The 9891-nt window shown below is 34.3% G+C and overlaps 1 pseudogene; it reads right to left on the reverse strand.

The window, feature by feature from the left end:
• Positions 1–8919: 8919 nt before the first annotated feature.
• LOC124971381 (40S ribosomal protein S3a-like) lies at positions 8920–9688 on the reverse strand (annotated as a pseudogene).
• Positions 9689–9891: the final 203 nt, after the last annotated feature.

Genomic DNA, 9891 nt, shown 5'->3' on the forward strand with positions numbered 1-9891 from the left:
TTTTTGTATTCTATAGAATACAGTGTAATTTGATGAGAAATTCTATGGCTAGCATCTTATTTTGTATTATCTTCTTAGGAAATATAAAATGACAGTGTCACTACTCAAGGGAGTGTTTGGTTACTTGCAAGCACCAAAGCCAGTTTTCTAGTACTTGATGGAATTAGATTGTACTGTTCCTACCACAAGGCATATCTCCAGTTTTCAAGTGTGAACTAGAACAAAGGTAAACAGTATTTCAGTCAACGTTTTCTTAGATTTATTATAGCTATTAGTCCAGTTTGTTCCAGTTCTTGGAGAATTTGCCTTCAAGTGTCTTGTCAGTGTCTTTTTTATTCTGTGTAGAGAGGAGTTTGAAACACAGTGATTCATAATTTGAATTCATCTGGTTCAGGAGACATCAAGAAACCTTTGTTTTATTCCTCATGCTTAGGGAGCCATGTTGTTTCTCTGTCAGGTTGAGACTGTGTCACACTTAGCAAAATTAGTTATCCCAACAAAATCATTTTCTTTTTCCTTTTCTGTACCAGAATGAAACTCCAGGGTATAAGCAAAGCTGATGTTGCTTGAAGAAATTTCAAAGATTTCCACATTCCAGAACTCAAGTAACACAGGAAGTAAGAACTGGTCAAAAATGTACTTATACTGGCTGGTAATTAGGAGTCATTTGAGGGAAAGAAACTTAAACATGTGCTATGTGATGGTACCCTGTAGAATAGGAAAGGCCTGTGTCAAGTTGATATTTTAAGCAAAAAATGGGAAAAATCAGGCTGCTTTGTGTGGGTTTGTGAGGTGGGTGTTAGTGATGGTGGTGAGGGGAATGGGTTGGCAATACCTAGGCAGGATTGATGACAATAATACAGAAGGGATCTAATTCTGGTAAAGGATTTGTTAAAATAAGTTGGTCTTTTCTTAGAGTCACTCCTACTTCATTCACTTAAGGAAACAGTAATCATTCTTATTGGTGTGTTGGGAAAAAAATGATTTGCTCCTACAGTTTTACTAGAGAAAAAGGTGAACCATGCTCCCAAGTTAGTTTATAGGCAAAATCAAGATTACACTTTCAAAAATTAGTGCATCTTTTTCCTGTGACCCCTTAGGCACTATAAGGAATTTCATAGTGTTAAAAATGAATTTAGCAATTGTAACCCAAGCATAGTTAATGGAATTCATGGAATTTTACCTTGTGGTTATGACAGTTTAAGTCCTGTCAATAAATGTCTTATTTATACTTTCATTTTTTCATGGAAAAATTTCTCTTGATCCAAGATAATCATATTAAATTCTAAGCCCAAGAGGGCCCTCTGCAACCGCACTGCAAGGAGGTACTTTTTATGCCTCTTGTTCACATCTATATTCCATCCCATCAGTGTTCACTGGCCCAGTTAACATTATCTCCCGGAACTTGGTTTGCCAATGTCTGCATGCATTCTCATTTCCAGAATTCCAGCATCATACCTCAAGTGTCACTTGTGCAGCCCGGGTTTTCCTATTACAGTGTTTATTGCTGTCACTGTTTCATCATTTTTTATTTATCTGACTCAACTCCAGGTAGTTTTTGCTCAGTCTCTGGCAGGTTGTTAACTGGCATGTGTGATTGAGGCAGCAATTCATTCATCCATTTTGACATCCACACCTGACATCTTCATTAATGCCCAGCACAAATTTCTCAGATTCCAGATCTGTTTGGTGTCTCTATATTCTTTTGCACATCCAGCTCTTTGAGGCAAAGTATATTTCATGTAAATGTCACTTTTTTTTCAAATGTTTCACATGTTCTACAGTGGAACCATATGTCTTACAGAAATGATGCCCTTTTAGGTCTGTATCCAAACATAGCTTGTCAATGACTGCTCACAAATTCTAAGTCAGCTTGTAAGCTTTTACACTTTCTCTGAAATGTTTTCTCTAGGGCTTGTAAAGTTTTTCCATGTTATTGCTTACTAGCTGTACCCCTGTGTTTTTTTTTTTTCTTGACATTAGCTACAACTACCTTAACACCTTTTTTTTGCCCTTTCAATTCATCACATTCAGTTGAGTTTTTGCCTTAGGGGAGTGCTCCCTCCCTGTTCTGTTTATTGGGTTTGAGGCTATCTCTGTCACAGAAATTCCTCTGCCTTGGATTTTTTTTTTTGGTTGCTAAGCTTTTAGAACATTAGTTATATTCAGTTCCTTGAAAACTTACATTGATAAAATAAATAGTATTGCTAATTTTATATAATTAAATATTTATAATTCAGGTACTATGAGTTATATACATAAAGATGAGCACAGAACCCCAGGAGAACTATGTGGACAGGTAAAAAAATTGTGGCCTGGTCTGTGTGACTTAAGAGCTATTGCTTTTCCTTGTTCACACAGTTGTCACTGTTACCAGAGTCCTAGGCCAGGGGCCCCAATGTACCAATCTCTGCCATTTGCCCCATTTGACCAAACAGGTGATGAGTGGTGGTGAATGTGGCAATTTATCTCAGTGTGGCTACACTGGGGAGAAAAAACAGAAGTTCAGTGACTGAGAATGTGTCTCTCTCAGGTGTTAACAATAATCTTTGGATTATGTAGGCAAGGAACAAAATGGTGGGGGACAAGAACCATACATAATCAAATACTCTTGGTTAAAATGGTCTGGTTGATCATTTTCTCAGGAATGGTCATTCATGATTTTGCTAGCAGCTGGAAAGATGATTGCATACAAGGATCACTGTTCCTGGAACTTGAGATAAGTTGGAGAAGAGAGATGACATACAGAACAGGCTAGAGGAACAAATGGAGATACTTAGGACAATGACTGGGTTCTCCTTCAGATTTGGAGTAATGACTGGAGCCTTCTAGGCATTGCTCTTTTATTCTGGCACAGGACAATAAAAGCTGATGGTTGACAATCTATTGACTATGATGTCCTCTAAATCTTAAAAGTATCTTAGTTCTTTTTTATATAGATATCTTCAGCCTTAAAGGGGGTATTAGGTAAACATAGAACTAATCAACATTATAGTACCAGTTTTTAGATTAATATTCCTTAAAAGATTAACATGTCTACATACAGAGTTGAGCAGGAATCTGAACCAAAGTTTAAGGTAGCAGAAGGAGAGATATAATATGAAGGCAGAGATGTTAAACTTTAGTTATCCACTAGGCATCTACCGACCCAAGAAAAGTGTCACTGCTTTTAGCAAAAACTGTGTTAAGTCTCTGATACAGAAATGTTATTGCACAATTCTTAACATTTAGTGAGTGTTCCCTGTGTGGTAGACCCACTATTAAGGGATTACATAAACTACATCATACTCAAAGTAGCCCTTCAAAATAGATTCTATTTTTATCTCTCTTTTACAGATGAGGAACAGAGAATCAGGAGGATAAATGACTGAAGGACATACGGCCATTAAATGAATCCAGTTAGCATAGATTCAGAATTCACTTTCCTCAACTTTCATACACATTTCTTCTAATAATGATAACTAATATGTATTGTGTACTTATGTGAGCCAGATATACAGTATCACTAAGTGGTATACAGTATCACAAGTCACCATGCATTCATTAGTTCATTAATTCATTCCATCAGCCCTTGAGAAGCAGATGACCTTATTAATTTTCTTTTACAGATGAAAAAATTGAGACTTAGCGAAAATAAGTATTGTCTCCAAAGTGACTCAGTTAGTAAGTAACACACAGGATTTTAATTTATATACTCAAGCACTATGTCATACTGTACCAATAAAGAATTAAAAAATAAGAGACAAAAATAACTGAAATTCATCTATGAATCCCTACATTCACAAACAAGAACATACCTTTAATCCAGCTGCTTGTAGGAGGTATCCCAATAAGATACTGGGATTTGTCATCAATATCAATAATTTATATGTATTTATTCCTGGGATTAAAAATGGGAGAAATTCCTGAGGAACAGGAAAGCAATACCTTTCTTCATTAAGAAAATTGGTTTACCAAAGTAAACCAGATAAACTTGTCAGAGATAGCACTAAGGAGGGGTAGAATAGAATGTAGAATGTAGTCCTAGGAAGAGTAACTATATAGAAATATGTATTCCAGGGAATCTAGTAACAGCAAAAGGAACAGTGACAAAGTGTAGTTTTGATCCTCGCAAAGCAGAAATATAAGTATTATTTTGCATTTAGGGAAAATTATTCAATTTCCTTTTATAAATTCAGTTGATTTTTTCCTGTTATCCTGCAAAAAGAGGAGAGTTAATTTGCAAGCCAGATCCTAATGATACAATGTTCATTTGTTTTAAAAATAGTATCTGTTTTTATGAGATTATGTTCTTCAAATAGTTTTAGTGCTTGATTTATTTTTCACTTAATATTGTATAAGTTCTGTACCTTCTCTAACTTTGAGAGGATTTTCATTTCTAAATATTCATGCTTTTGCCTTATGTATAAATGTAATTATATATTTTCCAACATGTATAAAATTAATAGATGTTGTGTTATATAGTTTAAATAAAGGTAAAGCAAGTGAGGAAAAGAGAAGATGAAGCAGGTGATTGTATTATTAAAATACCTCTTTCCCTCTCATCATTCTACTTCTAAAATCAGCCTGTTAGGGTCTATATGAACCTATTTGTCAAGGAGATATTTTTGCATTGAAGAAACATGATATTTAATAGGAGAAGCTAAGAATAATTTTGAAATGGTAGCTGATGTCCAAAGAGGACAGGTCAGGTTGGAATTACACAGTGGGAGGTATAAAAGCCCTGGGTAATAGAGGAATATGTGGCATTAACTGTGAGAAGACAAATAGAAAGGAAAAAGGAAGAAATAGTTTTTATCTACTTCAGAACTTTGATCATGGGTAGGCATTATTTATTTCTATTTCTGAGACATTCGAGTTATCTGGAAGAGTTAAAATTTTATAATACTAGAGTTCGGATTGTGAAATTTCTACTTTTTAACTTACTGGTGTTAGAAGGGATTTGATATTTGCTGCCAGAATTCTCTTGGAATCTTCCATTGGCACAGACCTAGAAATGCTAACTTTGAAAAATGGCATTTGGCTGGCAGCCCTGACACAATCACTCTTGATTTCTACTAAAATACCTATGAAGACATAGAAAAATGTTGATAACTCACAACAATACTGATAACTCAGAATGAAAATGAAATTATTGCTATAGCCAGGGAGAAATTTCCATTAGTAAAAAATCAGGAAGCAATGCATTGAAAAGGGCAATCCATGAGCTGCACATACTATGCTGCTAGAAATTTGGTAAACTTAAACATTGAAAATATAAAAACTAAGATATGCTCCAATACAGTCTAAATCCTGGTTCCAGAACACAAAATTCTATTTTCATAAACACATGAGTGTTATCCTATTGTGTGGAGATATATTTTACATTGCTAGAAGCACCTCCCCATACACTTCCTATATGTACTTGGCAACTGGAACACCTAGAAAACAATGAGGAAAGAAGGCAAACAGGAGTGGCCTTGGAACTTTGAATATGAAGTAGTAGTGAATTCTTTCTTCAAAGTTCAGCCTTCACAAACACATTATTTGAAGTAGGAACAGAGAAAAGAACAAGTAGGAATGCATACCGGGGATTCTAATTTTTTTTGTTTATTCCATTAGTTCAGATTTTTCAACAAAGAAGTTCATAGCTGCTCAGTTCACAATAGCCAGATTGTGGAACCAACCTAGATGTCCTTCAATTGATGAATGGATAAAGAAAATATGGTATATATATACAATGGAATATTACTCAGCCATAAAGAATGATAAAATTATGGCATTTGCAGGCAAATGGATGAAACTGGAGAATATCATGCTAAGTGAGATAAGCCAATCTCAAAAAACCAAAGGAAGAATGATATCGCTAATAAGTGGATGATGACACATAATGGGGGGTGGGAAGGGTTAGTGTTGGGGTTGGAGTTGGGTTTAGGGAGGGGGGCAGGAATGGAGGAAGGAAGGACTGTATAGATGGAGGGGAAGGGTGGGAGGGGTGGGGGGGAAGGGAAAAAATGGCAGAATGAATCAAACAACATTACCGTATGTAAATTTATGATTACACAAATGGTATGCCTTTACGCCATGTACAAATAGAGAAACAACATGTATCCCATTTGTTTACAATAAAAAGAAAAAAAAAAAAAGTCATTTGGGTCAGAAAGAGGATCCATTGTTAGATCAAAGAAGTCATATTAGATAAATCAAGTTAGACAGTGAAGTCAGGCCATTGAGATCATATATATCTACATGTTGTATCAGATCAGATACAATTGTGTATCTGAGAAAGGAATATATCTAATAGCCAGTTGAACTTAGCCTAGGAAATTGTTTCTCCTAACTATTGGCTAATATGGGATCAAGATAGATTGCAACTCCTTTAAAGATAAGCAATAAAGAAAAAAAAAACAATGCATACAGAAAACTTGCAAACAGGCTAAAGGCAAGATCATTCTGCAGGTTTAGAGTAGGAAGACATTTATAAAAATGAGTTTTAAAGGAATCAAAAATTACAATTTTTATTTTGGCTAAAATGCATGAAGACACAGCTTTTATGAAGAAGGGAAGTACAAAATGACAGGTGTTCATAAGCTTTTGTGAGGTCATAGACTGTTTATAAAATTTGATGAAAATTCCAGATCCTTTCCCTACATAAGACAAATTTATAAATTTGCTCATTTTTTGCATTTAATTTCTGGTGTTGCCCATATCATCTGAAACTTAAGAGCTTTTGCCTTAATAAAAACATAGATGAAGACACTAAGACAAAAAAATGAAACTACTAAAACTGAGAGATCAAACTCATGAGGGATAAGATAATAAATCTGAAGAATGATATCCAGTATAATTTGAAGTATTCCTAAGAAAAAAATAAATATAACCAAATATATATGCATGTAAATATATACAAATATATATATATACATATATGTGTTTTAAATCATAGATGACACTTCAAATTGTATCTCTGCATCACAAATTTGGAATGCATAACTGTATGTTTTTGGGCATACAAATAGAGCCAATAGAAGTTATAAATAATAAGAAATTATAAATAATAAAAAGTAAAGCAGATAAAAGCTAAATATGTTGATTTCATAGAAGTGGAGAGTATAATAGTGTTAATCAGAAGCTGGGGGTTAGAGTTTCGTGATTGGGAATAAATTACAGGTGGGTAGGAGGAATAAGTTACAGTATTCTGTTGAATAGAAGAATAATTGCAGTTAACAATTTATTGTAGATTTTGAAATAGTTAAAAGGGAGTTGAATGTTCTTAACCCAAAGAAATGATACAAGTTTGAGATGATAGACATGCTACTTGCCCTGACTTGATCATTACATATTGCATAAAGATATCAAAATATCACCCTACATCCCATAAATATGTACGTTATTTGTGTGTCTATTAAATTTACTTTTTAATAGGAGAAAACAATAGTGCTTAAGAACTCATACTGTGGAATCAGGCCAGTTCTGCCACTTATTAGTTGTATGGATTTGAATAAGGTAGGTAACTCTTCTGAATCTGTTTCATGTATCTGAAACAGGGAGATTCATAGCTATAAATCAATGGATTCTTAAGAAAAATAAATGAGATAGTTTATCTAAAATGCTTAGTGGTGTTTATCAGGCTTTGTGACTAATAATATTGTTGCTACTTATTATGTGTGGTAGGATTCTAGATGAATTTTAGTTTTTCATTTTCTGTATTTTCCAAATTTTGCACAATGCACATGTATTACTTTTGTAATCACAAACCATGTTCTTTTAAAAATATCCGTATATAAATGGTATGTGGTATGTCAGGACAACATGAAGAGAAGTACTAAAGGACCATATAAAGCACAGAAATGTAAATTTTTAAACATTTTTTTTATTTGGGGCGAGAAATATGGACTAGTTATGAAAAGTTATTTTATTATAAAAGGTTTCTTATTTGTTCTTATACATGCCACTAGAATGTATTTTGGCAAATTATGCATATGTAGAGTATAATTTATTTTTATTAGGATCATATTCTTGTGGTTGTACATGATGTGGAGTTACCCTGGTTGTGTATTCAAATACAAGGCTGGGAATTTTATGTCCAATTACTTCTACTGTCCTTCCTATTCCCCTCCCCCTTCCTTCCTTCATTTCCCTTTGTATAATCCAATGGACTACTATTCTTTCCCTCCCTACCCTCCTTGTTTTGGGTTAACATACCCATATCAGAGAGAGATCGTTTTGGGGGATTAGCTTATTTCACTTAGCATGATATTCTCCACTTCCATTCATTTCATTCTTCTTTATGGCTGGGTAACATTTCATTGTGTTTGTATGCCACATTTTCTTCATCCATTCATCATTTGAAGGGCACCTAGGTTGTTTCCATAGCTTGGCTCTTGTGAGTTGAGCTCATCTACACACTGATGTGGCTCCATCATTGTACTATGCTGATTTTAAGTCCTTTGGGTGTAGACTGAGGAGTGGGATAACTGGATCAAATGTTAGTTCAATTCCAAGTTTACTAAAGAATCTCCATCCTCTATTCTCTAGTGGTTTCACCAGTTTGCAGTCACACCAACAATGTATGAAAGTAATAGTTGTCTTAGTTAAATGGTGTATGAGCTATATATGCTCATTTTAGAGGGTTGGTCCTCTACAGAAGAGTACAAAAAGTTACATTGTGTCTCTTATTCTGAGAAATGACAATTGATATTTTTTATGTACACTCTTTTCCATCTATGTTTTTGACTCTGATGAGACAAAATCAAATGTGAAATTCCATATCCTGTCTTTTTGTAACCTAATATTTGGGAGAATTTATTCATGCAATTGAAACCTTCCAAACCATCATTTTTAATAGCTGTCCAGGTGACTCTGCCATTCTGCAATTGAGGTATGCCTAGATTGTTCACAAATAGGACTTTTTATTTGTCACTATTTAAAATATGCATTTTAAACACATTCTTGAACTGGTGGTTCATATGAATTTACTTGTTAACTTTAGTGCCTATCTCATCCCCAGTAGTATTTCCAGAACCTTTACCATGAAAACTCCATGAGTGTTCTTAATTCAAGCTTGAGCTTCTTCAGCAATTGTACTTTCCTACCAAAGATATCATGAAGAAGATAGACTGGTAAGGCTTTTCTCTGTCTTTCCCAATGCTGTCTTGACCACTTCTTTTAAGTCCTCCGTACCTCCTGAATCATGATTTCCATCTTTCCATCATTTTCTTCCACATTTGGTGGACCTGTTTGTGCTGAGCATAAAAGGTCTTTCATATCTGAATGTTGCATTTTTTAAGTAAAACCAAAACAAATCAGATGCAGCAAATAGCCATAGGTAGTCTTGACATGAACATGAACTTCATCATAGGCTGCCATTTTTTTTGAACATGGAACACATTTTGTAAGATCCATGCAATGGAACTTAGGCAGTTTTTGTCCTGAACTTCCTTAGTAATTAGCTTGAATTTTCTCAATGCAATTTCATCATTCTGCAGATTAGCCAAGGCTCAATTCATACATATGACTCTTGAGACCATCAGATGCAATTTTGGTTACTTGAATGCTCATGACTAATGTTTTTTCCAATATTTCTTATATTGAACATAGTCAATGCTTTCCAATTATATCAGTCTGTCTTAGAAAATACATCGGTCACTTTCTTCTTGACTCCCTTCTTGCCACCTTTCATAAGGCACTTGTCCTTGCCAAACTCCATGGTGCTTTTCATAGAACCAAAAGCTGTTCATGATTTTGTTATGTTTGATGTTACAACAAACATGCATGTATATGACTTTTTTTCTGAATTTCATATCATTTCCTTATAATTGATTCCTAAAGTTAGAGATACTAGGTCAAAATGAAGCATATTTTTAAAATTCTTGACATTATCATGCTTTCCAAAAAGGTTTTTAGTAATTT

This window comes from Sciurus carolinensis, chromosome X (genome assembly GCF_902686445.1).
Source record: "Sciurus carolinensis chromosome X, mSciCar1.2, whole genome shotgun sequence".
NCBI lineage: Eukaryota > Metazoa > Chordata > Mammalia > Rodentia > Sciuridae > Sciurus > Sciurus carolinensis.